This window comes from Podarcis liolepis, assembly GCF_965112155.1.
Source record: "Podarcis liolepis genome assembly, chromosome: 16".
Lineage (NCBI taxonomy): Eukaryota > Metazoa > Chordata > Lepidosauria > Squamata > Lacertidae > Podarcis > Podarcis liolepis.
Genome location: NC_139567.1, coordinates 1,603,404 through 1,627,646, shown reverse-complemented (window position 1 = coordinate 1,627,646; position 24,243 = coordinate 1,603,404). Strand labels below are relative to the sequence as shown.

The window sequence follows — 24,243 nt, the reverse complement described above, 5'->3', positions numbered from 1 at the left end:
GGGTCTCCTCTCCTTTGCTCTCTTAATGGCCCATTACCTTTCTGTTGCTCTCCCATAATGGCCCATCACTCAGGCAAAAACACAGAAAACTAGCCTGGCTGATATTTTAACCTTGCTGGGTCCAGGGGCTCAGGATCAGTCTGGCACCCACAAACTCATTACCCTGTATTTCATAATAAGGGGTATGGGTGTGTGGATCTGAGTGTGCAGAGGGGTATTTGCAGAGCCAGCATGTTGGTCACATGCTGAGAGGGTGTTGGTCACCATCCGAGGGCCAGAGTAGAGGTGACATTTGTCATAAGATCTTAAGAACAGCCCTGCTGGATCAGGCCAAAGGCACATCTCGCCCCACAGCCTGCTCTTTGAGGAGTCAGGGAATACCGGGTGGGGTGGGGGGCCTCCAGCGTGCTGCTTTCCTGCTTGCAGGCTTCCTATAAGCGCCTGACGCCCAGTGGTGCAAGTAGCGCACAACCATGATATCTGGTAGCCCCTTGGTACATCGCTTGAGCTTGCGCAGCTGATTTTTGTTTAACAAGCAGTTGGTGTAGAGGGACCCCCCAAGCTGGATTGGGACCAGGGTGTGGGGAGTCTAAGCCTTTGCCCCTGCTGTGGTCCCAGTGGGAACCAAGGCCTCCTCAGTATTTATTTGCAGTGAGAGGGAAGCTGCAGTCAGGGCTGGCAGGAGTTTTCCTTACAGTGTGAATAGAAAAGGAGCTGAATCTAACTGGCACCAGGGCGGAGTAAAGAGTTAAAGCTGTTGCATCACATTCCCAGTCTGACCTGCCTCCAGCGCTGGCTAATTTTAAAACAAAAATCATATAGGCAAGGCCTAATGGTGTGAAAAAATTATAATTTGGCTCTGAGATCTGTGTGGGTTGGTATAATTATCCTAGTAATATTTTTTTTTTTGGGGGGGAGAGTTTTGTGCCTATGCCTTTTAACTCTGATACATAAGCAGATATATTTTTTCACAACAATAGGCACTCAGATGGTGGCCTAAAAGACATACAGGTGCTTTTGAGGAATCATCACACAGAACCTGAAGCATATTCCCCACTCACTAATTTTTTTGATTTTATTTCTTTTAAGCTGATTCTAATATTATATTTTAAATTGCTGTAACCCTTCATGGGACCTTTTGGTGAAGGATGTGTAAGAAATTGAACAACAACTACTACAATAATAATAGTGTCTACTAAGTTTTAGCTGCCGGTAAAAGGAAGGAAACAGGAAGTGGGCAGAGAGAAGTTTTTCTTTGCGTCTCACAAAACTAAAGCCCAAGGCAGCTGAATAGTGGGACAGAGGAGGCTGATTTCTTTCTTTCTTGGATTAATGCCTCACCTTTCCTCCCAAGGGGCTCAAGGGGGCCTAAATGGCTCTTCCGCCTCCTCATTTCATCCTCACAACAACCCTGTGAGGTAGTTTCGGCTTGAGACACAGGGAGTGGCCTGGAGTCACACCGGGAGCTTCGTGGCTGCGTGATTATTTAAACCCTGTTTTCCTCGGTCCTAATTCAACACTCGAACCCACTGGGTGTCAAAGGGTCCGGCAGGAGAGGATGGCAAATGTGGCAGGAAGATTCAAGGACAGAAACATTTAAACATTTCAGTGTAGAATAGGGGAGTAGAGTATCACAATATTTATTTTTATTTGCAGAATACGGATAGATATATTTTCAAATCCCCTTTTAAAGCAGGGGGAGGTGATGGGCACCAAATTTAGTGACTTTAAAGGGGAATTAGACAAATCCATGAAATGTGAGATTACCAGTGACTGCTTGCCACAACGGCTGTGTACTATGTCCAGTACAGGCAGACCCCCCTTTTACACAGGTGTTACGTTCTGAGGCACAGTACACGTCAGTGAAATCATATATAATTGAAACCCTGTGAAAATTAGCCTGCAAACACTGTTTGGCACTGCCCATGCCCCACCCTTTGGGTGATGCTTCTGTGATGTGTTTATGACGTTCCTGGGTCACTTCTGGGTTTGGCGCGTTGTGTGTGTACACAGTTGCACACATATTGAACAAGGGACTACTGTACTGAAGGCAGCAGGCCTCTGGATAGCTGTGCTGGGACTCACAAGTGGAGAAGTTCATCACAGTGACCCAGGTTCAAATCCCTAATCATTTCCCCAGGACACTGTGTGGTCTTTAAATGTGTGGTAAGAACGCTCAAGTTCCACTTTCTGCACTGAAACAAGAAATAAGCACGCAGCCAGTTGTGAGGTGGTCTCTGCGAGATTTGGAGTGTGCACCTGGACATGTGTCCATCTCTCATAAGAAGCTGCCTTGCGCAAAGTCAGAGCATTGGCCACCCTGCTCAGGACAGAATTGTCCATGCCAGGCATGTAGAACCTCGCGTCTCCTCCCATGCCCAGCCTCTGCCGAGCTGTGCTTTGCACTCCCCAAGTGATTCTTGCTTGGCTGGACTGTATCCTGGAGCTGCTAAGCATGCCATTTGCCTGCCTCGATGGAGGACCGACAGATTGGATGCTTAGAGGCCTCTGACGTTTGTGTCACTGGAATGGGTACATTGCGCAAAGGAAGAGGCACATCCATTGGTCCACACACATTTGCCTCTGGCATGCAGCCCCTTAAAGTTGCACACAAGGGGATGTGGCTCTCAGGCCAAAGAAGAGGGATTTACTTCCACATACTGTATTGCATTTAAGATTGGAGAATTTTAGCAATCAGCAGCTTCCCCAAACCTGCCTACAGCCAGCCATAGACCAAATTATCTGGGGGGGGGGGGCGCCAGGCTGGGGAAAGGCTGGCATCTTTCTGGAAGGGAGCAAACCTGGTAGCCTCCATGGTAGAAGCTGGGGGAGATTCAGGTGTCTTTGCATGTGCATCTGAGAAAGAACCTGGCGGAAATGTGCATGTATGGTTTTGAGTCGTTATCTGCAGGGATGTGAAGGAGTTGGATTGCTGTGAGTGGGTGCATATCCACGTGGCGGTGCTTGCGAACATGTGAGTGGAGGAGAAGCATGAGGCCATGTGAGCTTGCCTGGGGGGTTGCATACTGAACCTTTTTGTTGCTGCTGTTTCCTGACAGGAACATTTTGACCTGACCGTTATCCTGGCTCAGGTGATTGCTTTCCTGTAGATGGGTGGTCCATATTACTGGAAAGGCCCTTCACTGCTCCCTTTGGTGGCCGTCAGGCCCTCACCTCTTTGGCCTCTTCCTCTGACTCCTCTGCTTCAGCTCTGCAAACGGGAGAGGGAGCTTTTTCTTGGGGAGGCTGTGCAGGCACGTCTAAAGGGAAGGTCTGGAATGTCAGAAGGGCGGTGCTGTGGGAAACACTCCAGGGACATGAGTGGGGGAACCAAGGAGTTCTGGCTTTGCTTCCTACGCCTTGCTTCAGAGACCTCCCCTTCAACTCTCCTCTCTGTGCAAGTCCTTGCTTAGCCAGGACTGCAAACTGTCTTTTATGCCATGTGACCCGCCTCAAAACTCCCACGCCCCGTTCTGCTGTTCTTTATGTTGGCATGTTGACTGGGATTACAAGCAAGGCATGTTATGCTCTTCCTCTGAAAGGGATGTCTCATTTCTTGTTTTTCGAGGCATTTAAAAAAATAACTGAAGCAACAGTGATTGAAATGGCATGAATTCAACAGTTAGGGAGATGCGTTTGCCGGCCTAGGTGAGTCTGTATGCAAGAAGGGGTTTGGATTAGCTTGGCTACGAGGAAAAGGCTCAAGCGCCTGAAGGTTTTTTTATGACAGGGTTTTTTTTAATTTCAAAGTATGCAGAGAGAGTGACACTCCCCCCCCCCCATTCGTTTCTCATAACATCTCCATTGGAGCTTATTGCTGCTGGTGCTGCTGTAGTGACATTTGTATTTCGCCTTTCCTGCAAGGACTTCAAGGTGGCCTGCATGCCGCTGCCTGCGCTCTGTGTTATCCTCACAACCACCTGGTGAAGTAGGCTAGGCTGAGAGGCAGGGACTGGCCTAAGGTCACCCAGGGAGCTCCATGGCTTAGAGTACGGCAAAAGGAAGGGCTTCTGGATACAGTGCGCAATTAACTCAGTGGAACAAGGTGTGGGCTTTGATTAGATGGCTTTGAAGAGGATTAAGTAAATCTTGTCAACACCTGCAGTAGAACCTCCAGGTTAACAGGCAATATATCTCTGAATATCCGGCACTGGGGGCAAATGAGTTTGTCAGTTCCCCAGAGACCTCTGGCTGAATGCTTTTAGAAGCAGGTTAGTGGAGCAGGTAGACCTGTAGTTAGAACTAGTTGGGCAGTTCTTATGCCCTGAGACTATTTAATTATGGAACTGGTGTTCAAAAGTCTGGATAGCTGTGCATGCACCTAATTAAGCATCATCCCTTGCTGTTGTTCATCCCATTTGCAGACATGCACACTTTATTTCTCTCTCATACACGTGCTTTTAGAGACAAAACAGCATTTTTGCAAACACCCACATATTGTGGCACGCAGGAGAAGCTATCTTCTGGAGTGATGTCCAGGTTATGGAATTCCCTTCGCTTGGAGGCCCGATTGGTCTGCTCCTTATTGACATGTATGGACGGTTAAGAACTCTTGGTTCCATTTAGGGGTGTCAGAGAATTCTGAGGGAAATGGGAATAGAAATGGCCAATGTTTGCTTATGCATCCAATGCCCAGAATGAAGATCAATCCCATCCCTCCAGCCCCCCCAGTTTGCCTGGGTGAGATAATATCATGCCAGTGTGGTTTGAGTAACATGTAATTAATTACGTAATTTACATTAGTTATGCAATTTTGCCACAGTGGATGGCAAGACTAAGAATGTTGGTTTTGGAGATGAACGGCGGCAGAAGGGAAAGAGCGCTGCAGGTGGCAAACGCAGGACACAACGGAAACTGATGCCTTCGTACACCCCTAGTTCCACTGCGCCTTCAGTTATCTCTGCCCCAAATAACTGTATGATCCATGGGCTAGATTTAACTATAACCCAGTGTGCTACGGAAACCAGCACTCCCCCCCCTCCCCAGTGCAATGGGGCTTTCTCCCTCTACAAAGCAGATGCTCCAGCACTGAACAATGGCAACCTTCTGCTCAAGGCCGAGGACAAACAATATTTCATGAAGCACCACTCTATTCTGCCTTTGTCAGGCCACACCTGGAATACTGTGTCCAGTTTTAGGCACTGCAATTTATGAAGGGGATTGACAAACTGGAAGGTGTGCAAAGGAGGGTGATCAAGGTGTGGGAAAGGTTGAGAGAGTTGGGTATGCTTAGAGGAGATGGAGAGAAGATATGATAGCCATCTTCAAATACATCAGATTGATGAGGTTGCAAGCTTGTTTTCTCTTGCTTTGGAGGCTAGGACTCAAACCAATGGATTCAAGTTACAAGCAAGGAGATTCTGACTAAACATCAGGAAGAACTTTCTGACAGTAATTGGTGTTTGACAGTGGAATGGTCTTCCTCAGGAAGTGGTGGACTCTCCTTCCTTGGAGTTTTTTAAGCAGAGGGTGGATGGCCACCTGTCATGGAGGCTTTTGCTGTGATTCCTGCATTGCAGGGGGTTGGACTAGATGACCCCTAGGGATCCCTTCCAACTCTGTCATTCTACAATTCCTAACAGATGGCTCTCCAGCCTCCTATTGGAATCCTTCCTGGAAGGAGATTATTATGCAGCCTCCCTCTAACGCATCTTTCAAAAGAGAGAGAAGAGCTCTTTGCTCTTGCCAATCGCTCACGCTTTGCTAAGCAACTCTTTCCCATATCCAGAATCTCTCCCAGGTTACCAGGAGCATTTTACACCCACCCGCTTCCCCAGCCACGTGCTGCTTTCTGCTGCCTGAGTCAGGCCGGAATCTGATGCATCCATTGCGCACGAGTCGCAGCCGCCTGCCTGCCACTGTCTTCCTTGGATCTGGGAGTGCTTTAGGGCAGGATCCTGGTCAGCTTGGAATTTGGGAGAGGCATGCTGCCAGGATTCCTCACCTGCTCACAGTCGAGCAGCTGGGTTGCATCCTCCCTCCCCTCTTTCTAAAGGGCAGAATTCAATCTCAAACTACTCTTGTACCTCTCACAAGTAGGAGTGGAAGAATCTCTCTGTTTTTTGGTCCATATAGCTTTTGCACAAGTCTGTTTTTGCCCATTTCTGTGGTGTGTTTTTAATTTGCACAAAAAATCACATTTCAGTATGTATTTTTAATGGCTTTTCTCTCAAAATAAGCATTTTGATATATTTCATGAGCTGAGAACTGTGCTAGAGCATTTGGAACAGGCAGCAGCTGGTGGGTAACCAAGTTCCACATGGTCCAGGAGGTGCTGATCTGGTTAGTTCATATCAGAATTTACAAAGCTCAAACTTCTCAGGAATCCCTAATTACTCTATGGCAGGATTTCCGGGTGGCTCCCCCAACCCCCCCCAATTGATTCATATACAACTGAAGAGTTGGAAGGAACCACGAGGGTCATCTAGGCCAGTCCCCTGCAATGCAGGAATCTTTTTGCCCAACGTGGGGTTCAAACCCATGACCCTGAGATTTAGTCTCGCTTGCTGTACCGACTGAGCTATGCAGTTGGCCATTCTACACTGACAGGCAACAGTTCTCCAGGGTTTCACGGCGGGAATCTCTCTCAGCCCTACTTGGAGATTCCAGGATGGAATCCAGGACCTCCTGCACAGCATGTGCTCTACGGCCATTGAGCTACAACTACGGAGACCATGTTTGTATTTGGGACCAAGTGGCTCTCGCACAGGAACCAGGTCACCCCTGAGAAGAGGCTGCTACACTCTCATTGAGGGGACTCTCCGCAGGGCATTGTTTGCCAGCCTTAAAGGGCGAGGGCTGAGCAACGCCTGACCCATTCCAAGTCAGACCATTGGGCCATCCTGCCTAGCCTGATCCAGACTGATTGGCAGTGCTTCTCCAGGATCTTCAGGGAGGCAGAACTCTCTCAGCCCCACCTGAATCTGGAGCCTTCAGCCTGAAAAGCAGTTGTTCCAGTGCTGAGCAATGGCCGAAAGAGATCACTCACGAACAGGGTCCTTCATCAGCCACATTCTTTATTGTCAAAGCCATTAGAACATAGCAAATCTTCGTATGACAGAAAATTGTTCCAGTGCAGCAAAATTGTTATCTCCATAGCAATGGGTTTGCCTCCATGAAAAAACCGCCTTTGTTTTTCTACACTTTTAGTATTTGATCTTAGAAAAGGGTGTTCTTACAGGTTGACTTGCCCTGTAGTACGCAGCATGGCTCACTTACGCAAGTCATCTAGAGTGACCTGCTGTGCTGGCCCATTCTGCAGTTTACCCAGGTGGCAATCTGCATTGTGCCACAAGGGACTTGTTTTGTCCAGGCTTGCTGTAGCTGAAAAGAAATGATTTTAATTTTGAAGTACAATGGTATCTCGGTTTTCGAACATAATCTGTTCTGGAAGACCGTTTGAGCTCTGAAATGTTAAAAAACCGAGGCGCAAAGAGTGGTCTGCAAATTTAATAGAGAAAATTGAGAAAAATAACATATACACTCAGTGGAGGGCGTTCAACTTCTTTTTTTTTAATATATTTTTTATTGGTTTTTCCAGTTTTTACAATTTTTGACATCCTAAAAAAAGAACATTTTATCCCTTGCTCTGCCGAGCTTTTGACTTCCCTCCCTCCATCTTCTGGTTTTTTATATCACATTTATATTTCCCCACATTTTTTACATTTCGATTCTGATTCTACCTTATATTATTAAACACTTTAATCACACATAGACTGTCTCTTATTACAAACGTTGTGAGATTTATCTCAGTCCTGCCAAGTGTCTTTATATGTTCTCTCTATATCAGTGTTTTTCAACCACTGTTCCGCGGCACACTAGTGTGCCGCGAGATGTTGCCTGGTGTGCCGTGGGAAAAATTGAAAAATTCGAAAGATTTTTTTTTAAAAAAAAGTCAAATTTTCGCCCACTAGGCGGGCGCCGGACTGTGTCCACCCTATTTTCCATCCATCCTGGGTGGGGATCAGATCGGATGGGATCGGATGAGAGCGGACAGGCGGTCCGCTCTCATCCGATTCCCCATAGAGAGCAGCGGGGCTCTGACATCTCCCTCTCCGCACACAGTGGTGGTGTGCCTCGTGATTTTTTTCATGAAACAAGTGTGCCTTTGCCCAAAAAAGGTTGAAAAACACTGCTCTATATAATATAAATTTACTCCATTCTCTCTGGAACACTTGGTCGCCCAAGATTCCAGGTTCTCCGGGTCAGCTTTGCCAGTTCCGCATAATCCATCATCTTCGCCTGCCATTCTTCCACAGTTGGTAACTCCTGCTGTTCCCATTTTTGGGCTAATAAAATTCCAGCAGCTGTTGTTGCATACATAAACAAATTTTTATCAGTTTCCCCTCCTACCATTTCCCCTCCTACCATTCCTAGCAGAAACACCTCCAGTCTCTTTGGGAGTGTGTACCTAAGCATCCTTTTTAAGTCATTATAAATACTATCCCAGAATAGTTTAACTTTGTCACACATCGACCACATGTGATAAAAATCTCTATCTTTAACCTTGCATTTCCAGCATTGCTTATTGCTTGTTTTATACGTTTTCGCTAGTTTAGTAGGGGTCAAATACCATCTATACATCATTTTCATTATATTTTCTTTCAATGTCATGCATGCAGTAAATTTCATACCATTATTCCACAGCCTTGCCCATTTGTCAAAATCAATATTATGCCCAATGTCAATTGCCCATTTTATCATTACCTCCTTAATTTCCTCATCTACATCATTATTTTGATGATATTGTAGCCAACATGTTAACATATCACATATTTCATCATATGATTTCAGTTTTAACACTTTATCCCTTTCCCTTATCAACTCCCTATATGTAGGCCAATTACCTTTCATATTTAACCTCTTGACTGAAATTGCCTCTGCTGGCAAAATCCACCATGGTGTTTTACGTTCTAGTAATTCTTTGTATTTAATCCAGACTTCATACAGTGGTTTTCTTATTGCATGATTCAGGAAGCCTCTGTGAACTTTAAATTCATCACAAATATGCGTGCCACCCATATCTATTTTCATAACCTTCTAAATCTAATATGTCTGTATTTTCTAATTTCATCCAATCCCTTAACCATGTCAAGCATGATGCTTCAAAATATATCTTTAACTCTGGCAGCGAGAATCCGCCTCTTTCTTTTTTATCTGTAAAAGTTTATATTTTATTCTAGGTTTCTTCCCCTACCAGATAAAGCTTGACAATGCTTTTTGCCAATCTTTGAACTGTCCTATTCTACTAATCACCGGGATTGTCTGAAATAGAAATAACATTTTGGGTAGTACGTTCATCTTTATCACAGAGATTCTTCCCCAAAATGACAATTTCTCTTTCAGCTTCTTTCAACTTCTGTTCAACTTCTGAGGTGTGTTCAAAAACGGAAGCATTTACTTCCAGGTTCACAGTGTTTGAGTTCCGAAACGTTTGTCAATGGAGATGTTCAAAAACGGAGGTACCACTGTATATGCTCTCTGAGAGCATATTGTTGTTTTTGGAGACCTGATATACTTTAAACTTGTAAGTATCAGAGCAGCAACAGCAACAACTGAGAAAGAACTGAAGTGAAATAACTGGAAATAAGCCGAGCATTTACCCTTTAATCTAAAAACCTGTAACATCTACCTGAAGTGAAGTAACTGAACATAAGCAACTGAAGTTTAAAAGAAGCTATGCTTGATTAGAAGTCCCGGCAGACTGGAGGAGGGCAAATGTTGTCCCTATTTTCAAAAAGGGGAAAAGAGAGGACCCAAATAATTACCGCCCAGTCAGTCTGACATCAATACCAGGGAAGATTCTGGAGCAGATCATTAAGCAAACAGTCTGTGAGCACCTAGAAAGGAATGCTGTGATCACCAATAGTCAGCATGGATTTCTGAAAAATAAGTCATGTCAGACTAACCTGATCTCGTTTTTTGACAGAATTACAAGCCTGGTAGATGAAGGGAATGCAGTGGATGTAGCCTACCTTGATTTCAGCAAGGCATTTGACAAGGTGCCCCATGATATTCTTGTAAAGAAGCTGGTAAAATGCGGTCTTGACTATGCTACCACTCAGTGGATTTGTAACTGGCTGACTGACCGAACCCAAAGGGTGCTCATCAATGGTTCCTCTTCATCCTGGAGAAGAGTGACTAGTGGGGTGCCACAGGGTTCTGTCTTGGGCCCGGTCTTATTCAACATCTTTATCAACGACTTGGATGATGGACTCAAGGGCATCCTGATCAAATTTGCAGATGACACCAAACTGGGAGGGGTGGCTAACACCCCAGAGGACAGGATCACACTTCAAAACGACCTTGACAGATTAGAGAACTGGGCCAAAACAAACAAGATGAACTTTAACAGGGAGAAATGTAAAGTATTGCACTTGGGCAAAAAAAATGAGAGACACAAATACAAGATGGGTGACACCTGGCTTGAGAGCAGTACATGTGAAAAGGATCTAGGAGTCTTGGTTGACCACAAACGTGACATGAGCCAACAGTGTGACGCGGCAGCTAAAAAAGCCAATGCAATTCTGGGCTGCATCAATAGGAGTATAGCATCTAGATCAAGGGAAGTAATAGTGCCACTGTATTCTGCTCTGGTCAGACCACACCTGGAGTACTGTGTCCAGTTCTGGGCACCACAATTCAAGAAGGACACTGACAAACTGGAACGTGTCCAGAGGAGGGCAACCAAAATGGTCAAAGGCCTGGAAACGATGCCTTATGAGGAACGGCTAAGGGAGCTGGGCATGTTTAGCCTGGAGAAGAGGAGGTTAAGGGGTGATATGATAGCCATGTTCAAACATATAAAAGGATGTCACATAGAGGAGGGAGAAAGGTTGTTTTCTGCTGCTCCAGAGAAGCGGACACGGAGCAATGGATCCAAACTACAAGAAAGAAGATTCCACCTAAACATTAGGAAGAACTTGAGCCAGTGTAATGGGAACCAAGTGTAAGAGCTGCATTGGGCAGACCTTGGCTCAGATCCCAGAGGCCCCCGGAGGCCGAAGGGGCTGCTGCTTGGCCAGGGCCTCCCCAGACCTGGAGCTGCCCCAGGCAGCTAGCTGAGTTCTGCTGCTCGGCCCAACGGCCCCCTAGCCATGGAAGAACCATCTTGGTGTCCTCCATCTGTTGTGAACGAAAGCCTCCATCAACCCTCATTCTTGGTCATGGTGGATGGAGCTGCTGTGAGTTGTACTTCTGTTCCCATCTCACTTCATGTGGGCTACCCCTGCTGTATCCTTTCAGCAGGGGCGAAACTAGGCTTTATTTCACCCGGGTCAAAGACCCAGATTGGCACCCCCAAGGCGCATATGCAAACACACACATATAGGCTGGGAGCCTCAATGGCGCCCCCGGAGGCTTCACCTGGGGCAAAAACCCTGGTTCAACGCCCCCCTGCCCCTGGCACTGCTTTTAGCTCTGCTGCCTCTGAACAGGTGCCCACTTCATAGCCCTAGCTCTTTCCCAGATCCCTTGGGGCTGCCATCCTCTGCAATGTGTGGAGCTGTATCTTTGCCATGGAAACAGAACAGAGAGTCCTGCTGTGTCACCATCCCTCAGTTTTTTGCCCTCTCAGAGCCTCCGCTTTGACACAGCTTCCAGGTGCCTCCTCCCAGAATTGTGGTGGGGCTAAATTGAGATAACCCCCGTGTTTGCCATTCCAAGCTCCTTTGGAGGTGGGCAGGATGAAAAAATGATGATACCTAACCTCTGACTGCTACTTTTATGTAACTGGAAGAAAACTAAACAGCAGGATAAGCGAGGGTGGTGTGGTGGGGGATCAAAATATTAATCAAGATGACAATTTCTGCCTCTCTAAAATGGGATAATAAAGGTGAAACTTATGCACACTTATTTGCAAGTCCAATTGAACTCAGTGGGACTTACTTTTGAGTAGACATAGATAGGATCTTGCTGAAAGAGAACCTCAGTCAGGTAGTAAACAGTCAGGATCTTTGTAATAAGAACTTTATTTGAACCTGTCCTTCTGCGCTTCACCCCTGAAGCCGATTAAATGCTGCAGTTCAACCCTGAAGAATGATGGGCTCCCTGAGCAAGCCAAGAGTGCTTTTTCCTTCACCACTAACTACGCCTAGCCTCCAAACATCCAGGCTCATGACAGCAGTACCTCTTATTCTGAAATTCAGTGCTAGAAATGTGTCGATTTTTTTTTTACTATTGCACCATGAGTAATTGTTGTTGTTTAGTCGTCTTAGTCGTGTTCGACTCTCCATGACCCCATGAACCAGAGCATGCCTTGGAAACGCTCACTTTCTTCTCAAAGCTTCTCCTTTTTTATGTCTGTGGAGTTTTCTTGGCAAAATACTGGAGTGGTTTGCCAGTTCCTTCTGGCTCTGTTCTGACTGGCATCAGTTTTCCAGGGTTTTGGCATTTCTCTTCCCTACCTGGAAATGCCAGGAATTGAACCTGGAACATTTTGCATGCAAGCCTGTGTTCTACCACTATAGCTACAAACCCTAAACAGAGTACGTGGTAAAAATATAGCTTAAAATACATTTAGTTTGGGGTCTGCCTTGTTGCAAGTGAAGATACGGAGTATTTTAATGGTATTCTGTTTTTTACATCTTAAACAAAACAAAATGAAAGAGATGTTTCTGAATAAAAAGTAGTCCTAGTACCTTCTGCTTTTATATTCCTGGTTTTATTTATTTTAAGCCACCCATTTCCTGACAGCAAGAGCCACTTAGTCGGGAGACTGTGATTATGGGGCTGGCTGACAGGTTCTTTTGCTCCGTGCAATCAGTTCTTGCTGATAGCTGGTTTGTTCTCTCTCTTTCATTAGAGGAAGTGGAGCTCTTGACTTTTTCCTTCAAGCTGGGTCTGCGTGTTCGCAGATAAGTTTCATGCCGCTCCTCTTTGCAGCTCAACTCATAGCCGCTATCGAGAAGGTAGATTTGGTGCTATCAGATGGATTTATTAGGCCCACCAGAGGGTTCAGTTCTAATCAGCTGAATTCTGTCAGGGAAAAAAGCAGGCGTGGGGGCTGCCAGGGAGACAGCTATAAATAAATACAAGCCGTTTCTTCTCAGAGCACAAAAGGAGCCGTCACGGGGAAAGGAGTTGGCAGGGAAGAGCTGTGAGGCTGCCACGGAGGCAGGTGCTGCTCACGTAGATGGAAAACGAGTAAAGTCAAAGGAGAAAAGAGGGAGTGAGAGAGGGGAAGCAGAAATACAGCTTATTTATTCCATAACATGGAGAAGGGAAATGTGTGGTGAATTTATTATTGGAAGTTAGGAATACCAAACATAGTATTTGATATGTATATTATTAGTATTAGTATTTATTTTGCAGATTTATAAACTTCTTAATGGCTGAAAACTACTGAAGTGGTGTATGATAAAATAAAATGAGACAGAAATACCAAAGATAAACTCTTAATAAACAGTAAACTCATCTCTATGATGGTACAGTTCTTATTCCATAAAATGACTCAGCCACACTTCAGGAAAGGCCTCATTAAGCAAAAACATACAGTATTTAGGAGCTGCCTAAATATCAGGATGCTAGGACTGATATTGCTGCCCTGGGTGCTTATGCAGAAGAACATAAAGAATGACAAGGAGGGGGGCGAGGGGACAAAGAGGGCCCCCACCTGCCTTTTGGCCCCGGTTTGCAGGTGTTTTAGGAAGCTCTCAGGGAGGCGTACGGTGGTGCTGTTTATGCAGGGACAGGTGTGTGAGCCCCTCCTCTGTGGCTGGCCTTGGTGGACGTATCTGGACTTATTTGGCAGTGGTGGGAGGCAGCACCACTGGATGGCTCAGCGATGCCATTTTGATTTCCCACAATGCAGCAGAGTGATGCTAAGTTGGGGACATTCTGGGAAATGAAAATGACAACAGGACCAAACTGAGTGGGAAACTAGTCAATTTTTGTTAAGGTGGGCCAAAGGCAGGCATGACCAGCAGAGCATTAGGCTTAACAGAGACGCTGGCATTAGGCTCATGGATTTCATTAAGGTGCCCTCTTCCCATGTATTTCAACCTTGTAAGAGAATGTTCCTTGGAGGTCTGGGGTATAATTTAGCTTCACTCATTCTAAGTCTCCACCCATTTGCTGAGAATCCCCTTGAGGTCCCAGGCAGTGGTTAGCTAGTTAGTAAATTTGCCAGCTGTTCTTCTGCATAAGCACCCAGGGCTGCATATGGAAGCCCTCAAGGAAACATAGCAACCCCAAAGCACCAAAAAAAGAAGAAGAAAAGAACCCATAAAAATGAAAAGCTGAACTATAAAACAGTAGATTATACAGTTGTTTTGGATGCCTGGGCAAATAATAATAATAATAATAATAATAATAATAATAATAATAATAATAATAAAACAACTTTCACCTGCCAGTTGAAAAGTATCAGAGTTGGCATCAGGTGGGCTTTCTAAAGTGGGGCATTCCAAATGCAGGGCACCTCAATCAAAAAGGCCTTCTGTCCATTCACCACCTGCCTAACCTCAGGTGAAGGTGGGACTTGGAGGAGGGTCTCATATGAAGATAATATGGCTTAGTTCCAGTTGAATGGTAGAAGGCAAGTCATCTGTGTGAACTAGTGTAGCATAGTGGTGAAGAGACTTGCAGAGCGTCTCCAAGTACAAGAAGCTGGTGGAATTTGCAGAGGCCTAATGGAAGCTGGTGTAAGTTATCTCTCTTCCAAAGTCTGTTCAGGAGTGCAGCTCCTGCCAACTGAGCTGGCCAAATCCAGTCAGAGAGAAAACAAACCTTTAAAATAGAGTTATACCACCCTTTTTGCTGGTGTGAATTGCTAGGTAATGTGACTGATCTGAAAAATGTTTGGATTAGATGTAACTCTCTCCTTACCCCACCCAACTCCCCCTTTTGAGGTGTGTGCTGGTGTGAGTTCTGCTGGACATCCCTGACTCAGCTGGGATAACCCAAGCCCTGTCTATTCCAGTCTTGTTTATTCTGGTGAATATTGGGTTTGGATTGGGCTGTTAGACTGTAATTCTAATCTCACCACGGAGTGAACACAACTGAATTTGATAAAACTTACTTCTGCACAAAGGGCAGGTGGGGTTCGTCAGTGTGGGAGGGGAGCCCATCTAGGAGAAGGAAAACTCTGATCCTAAATTTCTGCTCCCTTGTGGTATATCTTTGGAAGAAGAAAAGGCTAAGGAGTAAAGCCCACATAAATCCGGAGCGGAGTCCCTAAGACGGTTGGGTGGCACCTTGTACACCTCCTTCCAGCTACTACTGCAGCCCAGCTGGTGCCAAACATTTTGCTCTGCCTTCCTCTGGAAGTGAGGCTGAGAGAGAGGGGGGTCTTGTCGTCTGGGCAGCCCAGGACCTCCATACATACTGCCCAGGCTTGTGTCCCAGGAGGTCACTTTGATGCTGACTTCACTGCTGGAGGCGCACTCTATTGTCTCTTGAGACAGATGGATGCCAACAACTTCTGCATAGACATGGTTAGGATTATAATGTTAGTTGTGAACTGGGATGTTGCCTGCTCAGATATCATCTCTTTTATGAACTCACTGGTAGGCTTAGGCAAACTTCTCTCAGCCTCGGTGCCTCTCCAACTCCTGTACGGGGTTAGTAATACTCAGGGCCTTTTTTTTCAGCCAGAACTCACCAGAATTCAATTCTGGCCCCTCTCAAGTGGACGCTATTGCCATTATAAGAGAACAAGGGAGGCGTTCATGGTGAATTCCAGCACCATTTTTCCTCTAGAAAAATAGCACTGGTAATACTGACCTACAGTGGTACCTCTGGATACGAATGCTTCTGGTTGCGCAAGTGTTGGGTTACAAGCTGCGCTAACCCGGAAGTAGTTGCTCCCTGATGTGAACTTTGCCCCGGGATGTGAGCAGAAATCGAGCGCCGGAGGCGCACTTCCACCACTGGCTCCTCATGTTAAGAACAGTTTCAGAATAAGAACAGACCTCTGGAACGAATCAGGTTCGTAACCAGAGGTACCACTGTACTTTCCAGGGAGATTGTTAGAATTACTGAGATCATATATGCCAGGCCAGCCCAATACATTTTGCTGCCTGAGGCAAAGGACAAAATGATTTCTCATTCTGCATACAGAAGTCAACTGGACTGACAGTAGCTGAATGTTACTTTGACACTGGCCATGGGATCATGTCCCCCATGCCATCTGAGGGCAGCAAGTTAATTTAGGGGGTGCAGGATTTGCTGTGTGGCACACCTACATTTATTTACAGAAGTATTCTGCCAGCATTTATTTGTGACATTTATATCCCAACTTTCCTCCAAGGAGCTCAAGGTGGTCCCATGGTTCTCCCTTTCCCCATTTTATCCTCACAACAGTCCTGTGAGGTAGGTTAGGCTGAGAGACAGTGAGTGGTCCAAGGTCCCCCAGTGAACTTCATGGCTGAGGGAGGGACTAGAATCCTGGTCTTCCAGGTCCAGCACTCTAATCAGCACCACATTGCCTCTTCACACCGCATTTACCGCCTGAGATGGTTCCCTGCCTTATGGTGTATATATGGAAAACACTATGAACATTCACATAAATGCTAGGTAAATGCTAGGTATGTATATATCATCATCATCATCATCATCATCATCACAACAATCATTTATTCAGTTAAAAGGGAAATCGTTAGGGATGGGCAAATACATCAGCTTCATTTTTTCATTTTTCCAATCTTAAATTCGGTTCTTCACATTTTCACATCAGATTGCAACTTTAAAAAAAAGTTCTTATGAAAAGTTAACAGCATTTTAGTACACATTTCTCCTGATATACACATTTTTGTATACAGCTTTATACACACTTTTATAACACAGTTTCCCCTTAATATAATGCCTTTTTCTACACCATTTTCACAAATACAGTGGTGCCTCACAAGACGAAATTAATCCGTTCCGCGAGTCTCTTCGTCTAGCGGTTTTTCCGTCTTGCGAAGCAACCCTATTAGCGGCTTAGCGGATTAGCGCTATTAGCGGTTTAGCGGCTATTAAAGGCTTAGTGGCTATTAAAGGCTTAGCTGATTAGCAGCTAAAAGGCTATTAGCGGCTTAGCGGCTTAGAAAAAGGGGGGAAGCGAAAAAAAATTGGAACACTCGCAAGACGTTTTCGTCTTGCAAAGCAAGCCCATGGGGAAAATCGTCTTGCGAATCAGCTCAAAAACGGAAAACCCTTTCGTCTAGCGGGTTTTCCATCTTGCAAGGCATTTGTCTTGCGGGGCACCACTGTATATGCATTATTATGAGAATTTGGTAGGTTCACCTTTAAATGTGAACTGAATTGAATTTCTCCTCCATCTCCATACCAATGATAAATGACCGTTAACATGATGCAAAAGCTGTCTACTCCCAAATCTCTGTTCTACCAGGAAGATTACTGGGTAGCTTCACAGGATTGTGGTAATGCTAACATGAGGTGTCACCGTGGATGGTTAGGAGACAAATGTGCAAAGTAGTAGGGCGAGAGGTGCCAAGGTGCCAGCTTCCCTGAAGTCACATCCTCTGACCCGAAAGTGTGTTTCCACGCTCTCACATTTCCAAAGGCTTATTGTAGTGATGCAACACAAGGCGTATGCCGTTTCTAATTCACATGCTCTGGTGTTATTTGGCTGAAATTAGGCCTTTCACATGTCCCATTAATTCCTCTTGCTCTTGGAGAAGCCAAGGATGGGACTCTAAGCCACGTGTGACTGGACTCTAGAGAGTCATCAAGGAGCACAGCATCCTCAGAAATGATCTATGAAGGAAAGCACTTTAGCTGTCTTCCCAGTAAACTCCTCTCCTCAACGAATCATGAGAATTCTCAGTCAGCAACCTCACAAAACCAAAGAGACTCCCATGATCCTTTGGGGAAGCACAAAAGTATTTGTAGTGTAGATAGAACCAAACAGCTCTACTGAGGTGTCTACCAGCAGCTTCCCCCCTTCAGCATCAAACTCCTTGATTATTACATGACAACCTTCCTGAGAAGAGGCTGGCTGCTGGATCAGGCCAAAGGCCTGTCTAGTCCAACATCCTCTTCTCACAGTGGCCAACCAGATGCCTGAGGGAAGCCCACAAGCAGGGCCCGAGTGCGAAAGCAGCCATCTCCCCTCCAACAGCCGTGGTGGACATGGCCCTGAGAGCCTCGTCCTCCATGAATTTGTCCAGTCCTCTTTTAAAGCCAGACACACTGGGGGCAAATTCCGTCGTTTAACTGCACCAGGTGAAGAAGTATTTTTTGTGTCTGCTCTGAGTTCTTTCTCAGAATCATGCATAATTTTGTACACCTTCATTATGCTCCCCACACTTACTAGCCCTTTTCCAAACTAGAAATTGCTCCCTGCCCTTGACTATTTTGGTTGCCCCTTTCTGGACCTTTCCCAGCTCTATCATATCCTTTTTGAGATGAGGCTGCCAGAATTGTACACAGCATGCCAAGTGTGGTCTCTCCATAGAGTTGTATAACACTAAATTTCCTCCAAGGAGCTCTAGGCAGTGCACACGATTTTGCCTGGCTCAGTGCTGTAAAGTAGATTAGACAGAGAGGCAGGACAAATGCAAGGTCACCATGAGCAATAGCTGAGCGAGGATTTGAACCCTGGTTTGCCAGTTGCTAGGCCAACGCTCTAACCACTACACCACACTGACTCTCCATGAAGGTTTCTGGGTACTTGGCTCTGCTAGGAATGCAGTTCAAACCCTAGCCTACACCTACATAGTTAAACTGGAAGGGTGAAGAAAAGGGGCAAGGAAACTCACCCCAGGAAATGACTCACCCAGTGCCCTCCCCCACTCAAAGGGGGTGGACAGACTTGTCCTCTCTAGATAAGGCCTCACCCTACCAAGTTGGTTCCTCTTGTTGATATACAGGATGCTTCTCTTTAGAGCCAGAGTAAACCAAACTGCATTTTGGAGTCACATAGGGCAGCTGCCTCTGCCCGAACACATGTGCTCTGTTATGAGGACAAGGTCTTTGAAAGAGCTGGTCTGTTGTAATTTAGAACTGGCTTCACCAAACCAGATTCACATTTTCCTTTCTCCTATCCATGCTCTATCCCAGACATTCTAATCTGGAATGGGAAGTGGTTTAGTCCGGATTAATTTTGCTATGAAACTGTGAAGCCACACCAATGGGACTGGTGTGAGGTAGATGTTTACATAGGAAGTCGCCTTGTGCCAGGCCACCTCCGCACCATTCCTTTAAAGCAGCATCAGATCACTTTAAACATTCATAGCTTCCCAGTGCTGAAAAGGCTGTAAAGGGGACCAGCAAATTCACGGAGGGCAAATCTCACTAATGGCTGCTGCAGGTTTTGAAGGCCATATAGAGCCTCTAGATTCAACAGCAGGATGCCACCAGATGTTGGTGGGCACCTGGGTGGGAGGGCTTTTAGCCATCTGGCTCTAGCCTCCTCCTTGAATTTGTCTCATCTGCTTTTAAAACTATCCAAAGTCACAGCCATTGCTACACTCTGTGGCAGAGCAGACAAACTCTTCCTGCACCCTCAATTCAGACAGACGTTTTGCTCAACTGAGGGGTGTTCAGATATTATAGCTTTTTAAAGGTGCTGTTTTGAGAACATCGTTTCCTTAGCAAACATGTGTGCTGTCATATGTATTCTGTCCTGGTCAAACTAGTTTGGCTAGGATTTGGGTAGTGATTCAAGCTGTACTGTATAATACTGGGATCAGCCCCTGAGTATGTCTAGTTGTTTGTGTGTGTGTTTTGGTATGCCTGTTATTGGAACCCACAGAATAGTATATATGATTCATTTAATAGACTTTTCTCCACCCCAGGCCCAGAGTAGATTTAAACCATGTTTACATTCTTTTTTATCAAGACAATGTGCATATTTACCACTGTGTGTGTGTGTGTGTGTGTGTGTGTGTGTGTAAAAAAAAGTAAAAGTGTGAAGTCTTTTTTAAATTAAAGAGTGAAATTAACTAGAGCACAAACAGCTTGCATTTTGGTCTAATCAATTTAACCACCTCACTAATCTGTACAGAACTAGGGAAAGCATCTACAGTTTGGAACGAGGCAGGAATGATCCAGACCTTTTCCTTCCTGTAAACATATCCCAGTTGGCTGGGTTTCCCAGCGTCTTGCTGCCAGTTACTGCCTGAGCACACTGACTAATTACTACTTTTTCCTCAGACTGAGCCCTAGCTTGTTTTATTGAATGAACACAACTCTCCAGGTGGGGGTGGCAAGCCACATGTGATTGAATTTGAGAACTTCTCCCAGCAACTTCCCCCCTCCACCCAGAAGGTAGGGGCTTCATGAGACGGATGCATTTGCCAGCCTGCTAGCTCATTTCTAAAAAGAGCTGCCAAGGCTCAAGCCAAACCCCCAGACAGGCCAACGGAGGCCATAAGGCAGACCCTCCGAGTGTCCCTGTTTTCCAGGGACAGTCCTGGATTTACAGAAGCTGCCCTGGTTTCTGTTTGACCCCAGAATGTCCCACTTCCTTAGGACTTCCCTGTTTTCATCAGAAAAATGTTGGAGGGTATGGAGTTATCCGACATCTGAAGGCAGCTCTGTATAGGGAAGTTGTTTTTTATGTTTAATGTTTTATTATATTTTTATATATGTTGAAAGCCACCCAGAGTGGCTGGGACGACCCAGTCAGATGGGTGGGGTATAAATAGTAAAATAATAGTAACAACAACAACAATAGATTTAGGATGTCCCTATTTTCATTGGCAAAATGTTGGAGGGTATGCATAAGGTTGTATTTGCAAGCTTATTACCTGTAAAGTTGCATCCTATTGGTATGTCATCCAACAGCCACTGACGTGCCCCTCTCCCACCTGGGTTTGTAGGCCTTCTTACAGGAAACTGACATTGTTGAGCCTTTTAGCTTCTCGTGTGTGTTGTGGAAATGGTGTTTTGTTGCTTTTGCTTCGTTAATAGCTTTGGTACTCTTGAGCTCCCATGATACGAGAGAGTGAACAGCAGGTTCCTCTTGTTCATAGCCATTATCTGAGTTCTCCTTTAATGGGTTTAACCTTTTAAAACCTTGCCTCCAGACTAATGAGATTACTTTCTTAAACAGGTAGGGTAGCCTGCTGATGGGACTCCTGTGCCCTTAGCAGCAGCATAACAGCCAGAAATCATCAAGTGAAACTGGATCTGGCATGAAAATTTCAATGATGGCAAAACTATCACTTGTTGACTTATGATAGGGGTAACTAGTTTACCTGCCGGATGTTTAGAACTACAACTCCCATGGGCCCCAGCCAGTATGGTCAATGCTCAAGAATTATGGGAGTTGAAGTTCTAAACATCTGGAGGGCCCCTGATGGGCTACCCCTGATTCATGGCCACTATGAGGCTGTTAAGGGCACTGGAGCTCTGCAGTGGGAAAATTGAGGTAACTCACAAGAGTCTCACTTATCTCCACAATACCTTGTGAGGCTTCCTACTATTAGAATCATTGTGGCTGAGTAAAAGAGGTTTGCCCAAAGGCTATCCTGTGTGTTTATGTCTGAATTTGGCATAGACCTGATTTAATTCTCCCTGGGTCCACTATAAAAACATCACGGTGACTCGTAAGCATTTTTCTCTTAGCTGTCAAGTAGCGATTAACTCTTCATCTGTCTGTCTGTCTGTCAGAAGCCTCTTCTGTTGGATTGCCATGTTGCAAGCGGAGATTCATGCTGTAGCTTTGAAATGACCAGTTAGGCAGCAGAGACAGCCCCCCCCCCTCCTGTTCCTCCCCAGTTCTGCCATCTACCTCTAGTCCTTCCTTGTGACTATCTCCAGGGGCATACCAAGCAGGGGAAAGAGAGGGGCAGGTGGAAGAAGCAATAACTTTGGCATCTCTTGGTCAGCTGGCAAGTTGTTAAAGTCATAACATGAACCTCCCAGTTCAGACAACTCTGGCAACTCTGTGTTTTTTGTCTGCAGGCGTTTTGGCTAACATTCTTTATAGGCCCCCATTTCATTTGGCAAACACTGAAGGTGAGAGTACACACACACAGGAGTTATGCTTGTACATGTCTGGAATCAACTTCCACCCTTGGCAAGCTATTAGAATAAATCATAAAACAATCCATTTGTAAGCACATAAGAGACAATTGGATAATAAGCAGCCAACATGGATTACTTAAGGACAAAACATGCCAAACCTGATTTCCTTTTTTGAAAAGGCAACTGGTTTGGTCTGTAATTTAAGCACAGAGGTTTTGTAAAGTATCTTAGACATTGACATAATAAAATTCAGGCATGCATAGCTCAGTTGGGTAGAGCATGGTGTGGATAATACCAGGGTTGCAGGTTCAATCCTCTGATGGGACAGCTGCATATTCCTACATTGCAGGGGTTGGACTAGATGATCCTCAGGGTTCCCTCCCTCTACAATTCTGTGATTCAATGATTGCTCCAGCCCTTATGCTGTTGTGTCCTAAGCATGTGTATTTAGAAATGGCCCACTCTGTAAGTGGGCTTAGGACTGCAGCCTTGAGTTGGCTTTCTGGCTCGCAACCTGGAGAGCTCTTTTGCCGTAAACATCCCCATAGTTATGAAGGAAGATGCGGTTGGTGCCTTCGGGATGTAGGAAGATTTGTACCAAGTTAGCTCATTGTTCCATCCAGCTCAGTAGTGCCTACACTGACTAGCAGTGCCCCCCCCCCCAGGGTTCCAGAGAGGAGGTGCTGGGGATGCCATCTGGGACCTTTGGTATGAAAAACACATGTTGTACCACTGGGCAACAGCAGGCCTTTCCTGCCTGGCTCAGGCTTCCCCAGCGCTACCACCCACCCTCTGCCTGCCTGCCTGCCTGCCTGCCTGCCTGCCTGCCTGCCGAGGGTCCTGCTTGTTCTAGTAAGCGGGAGCTTTGGGGCTTGGAGAAGGTGGACAGTTCTTCCCCCACATCGCAACATGACAGCCCAAATACTGTAAAGTCCTATCAGTTTCAGTTGGGAGAGTGACAACTCTCCCAAGGCCAGTACTCTGCTCCCTCTCTTGCACAGTTGCTCTGGCTAAGACCAGAGACCTCTTTGGTCACACAATGCATTGCTCCCCCAAATGCTGCTGCCAGTGAAACTCCTGGGTGCATTAAAAGGCAGCACAGCATCTGAACAAACCCTAAAGAAAGGCTGTGCTAATATGTGTTGTCTTTGGCTTCCTTCTAGGGAAGGGTAGATGACATAGTGCCCTCCTGATGTAGACTACAGCTCCCATCATCCCTGGCCATGGGCTGTGATGGGAGTAATAGTTCTAAACATCTGGAGGAGCATATGTGCCCCATCCCTGCTGTTTTCTAATGGCCACCAAGTTGTACAAGTGCCTATTCTTATGTAGCCAAAACAGCAGCAGGCACCCACAGAAAAGAAGTTTCAGCAGTTTTTTCCTTAAAGCCACCGAAAAAATGCCAATCTAGGGAATCTTGCCATTGCATTGGGTTGCATCATGTGCTTTCTTTCTGCTGCCCCAGGTGGTAGGAAACTTCAGGGGCCAGTTTGAAGAGGGCCTCTCCTTCTCCTTCTAAGGAGAGAAAGAGTACCCGAGACTTGTGGCATTTTAGTAGTCTTTGTTGCTTGAGGAGGAAAGGCAGGGGCAGCAGGCAAGCAAGCAGGCTGTGTTAGTATTCAGAGTAGTAACAGAAATATTTCAAGTACAAGGAGGAGGCAGGGGGGCTCAGTAGCTACTAGCAGCAACCAGCCTCCTTGCTTACTGACCTTCTAGTCATCTGTAACCACTAAAGCAGCATCTTTACTTGTTTTGCCTGTGCATACAAGGGTCGCAAATGCAGTGCACAAACTCACGTTGCACACCTCATTTTTGTGACAAGCATTACAGAATTATAGTTATACAGCCTGTTTCTCCACACTCACGGGTTTGGGCAACACAGGTGGATGCGTGTGTGACTGTGCATTAGCTGTGCACCAATTTTACACCAAGCACGTGTGATTTATGTGAATAATAGCAATACTTATTCTAAAAAAGAAAAGAAGCATAGCTGCAGCATTGTCCAAATTGTATCACTCTCCAGCTTGTTTGCACAGTGGTGTTAAGCCAAACTGCCTTATATGAAATGGAAAACAGATTTCATACTCTGCAAGACAGGATTACTTCAGCCTCCACACCAAATTATATGGAGATGCCTATGTGGTGCTTTCTCTGTATGCCTCTTACATGCCTGCACATGCGTTCCCCTCCCTCCCTGAGCTTCCCCTTTGTTCTGCCTCAAAACAAAAATGCCCCCCTTCCTTCTGAGCCTGTTGGCTGCGAGCCCCTTCCCTCCCTAGCACCATCTGCTCTGAATCTGTCCCTTCCGATGCTTGCCATGTACTC

The 24,243-nt window shown here is 45.8% G+C and overlaps 1 protein-coding gene and 1 long non-coding RNA gene across 3 annotated transcripts in view; both read left to right on the top strand.

Annotated features, from left to right (window-relative positions):
* Window positions 1–24,243, top strand: part of LOC310695834 — a 205,193-nt gene that overhangs the window by 130,570 nt on the left and 50,380 nt on the right. The gene's annotated exons all lie outside the window — the stretch shown is intronic.
* PHYHIP (phytanoyl-CoA 2-hydroxylase interacting protein) overlaps window positions 1–24,243 on the top strand; it is a 55,741-nt gene that overhangs the window by 2,974 nt on the left and 28,524 nt on the right. The window contains exon 1 of one of the 2 annotated variants that reach the window (XM_083480721.1): window positions 20,106–20,214. The exons of the other annotated variant lie outside the window; for it this stretch is intronic. The gene's annotated coding sequence lies outside the window, so the exon portion shown is untranslated. Of the gene's footprint in view, window positions 1–20,105; window positions 20,215–24,243 lie in introns of those variants that run through there. 2 annotated transcript variants of the gene reach the window in all.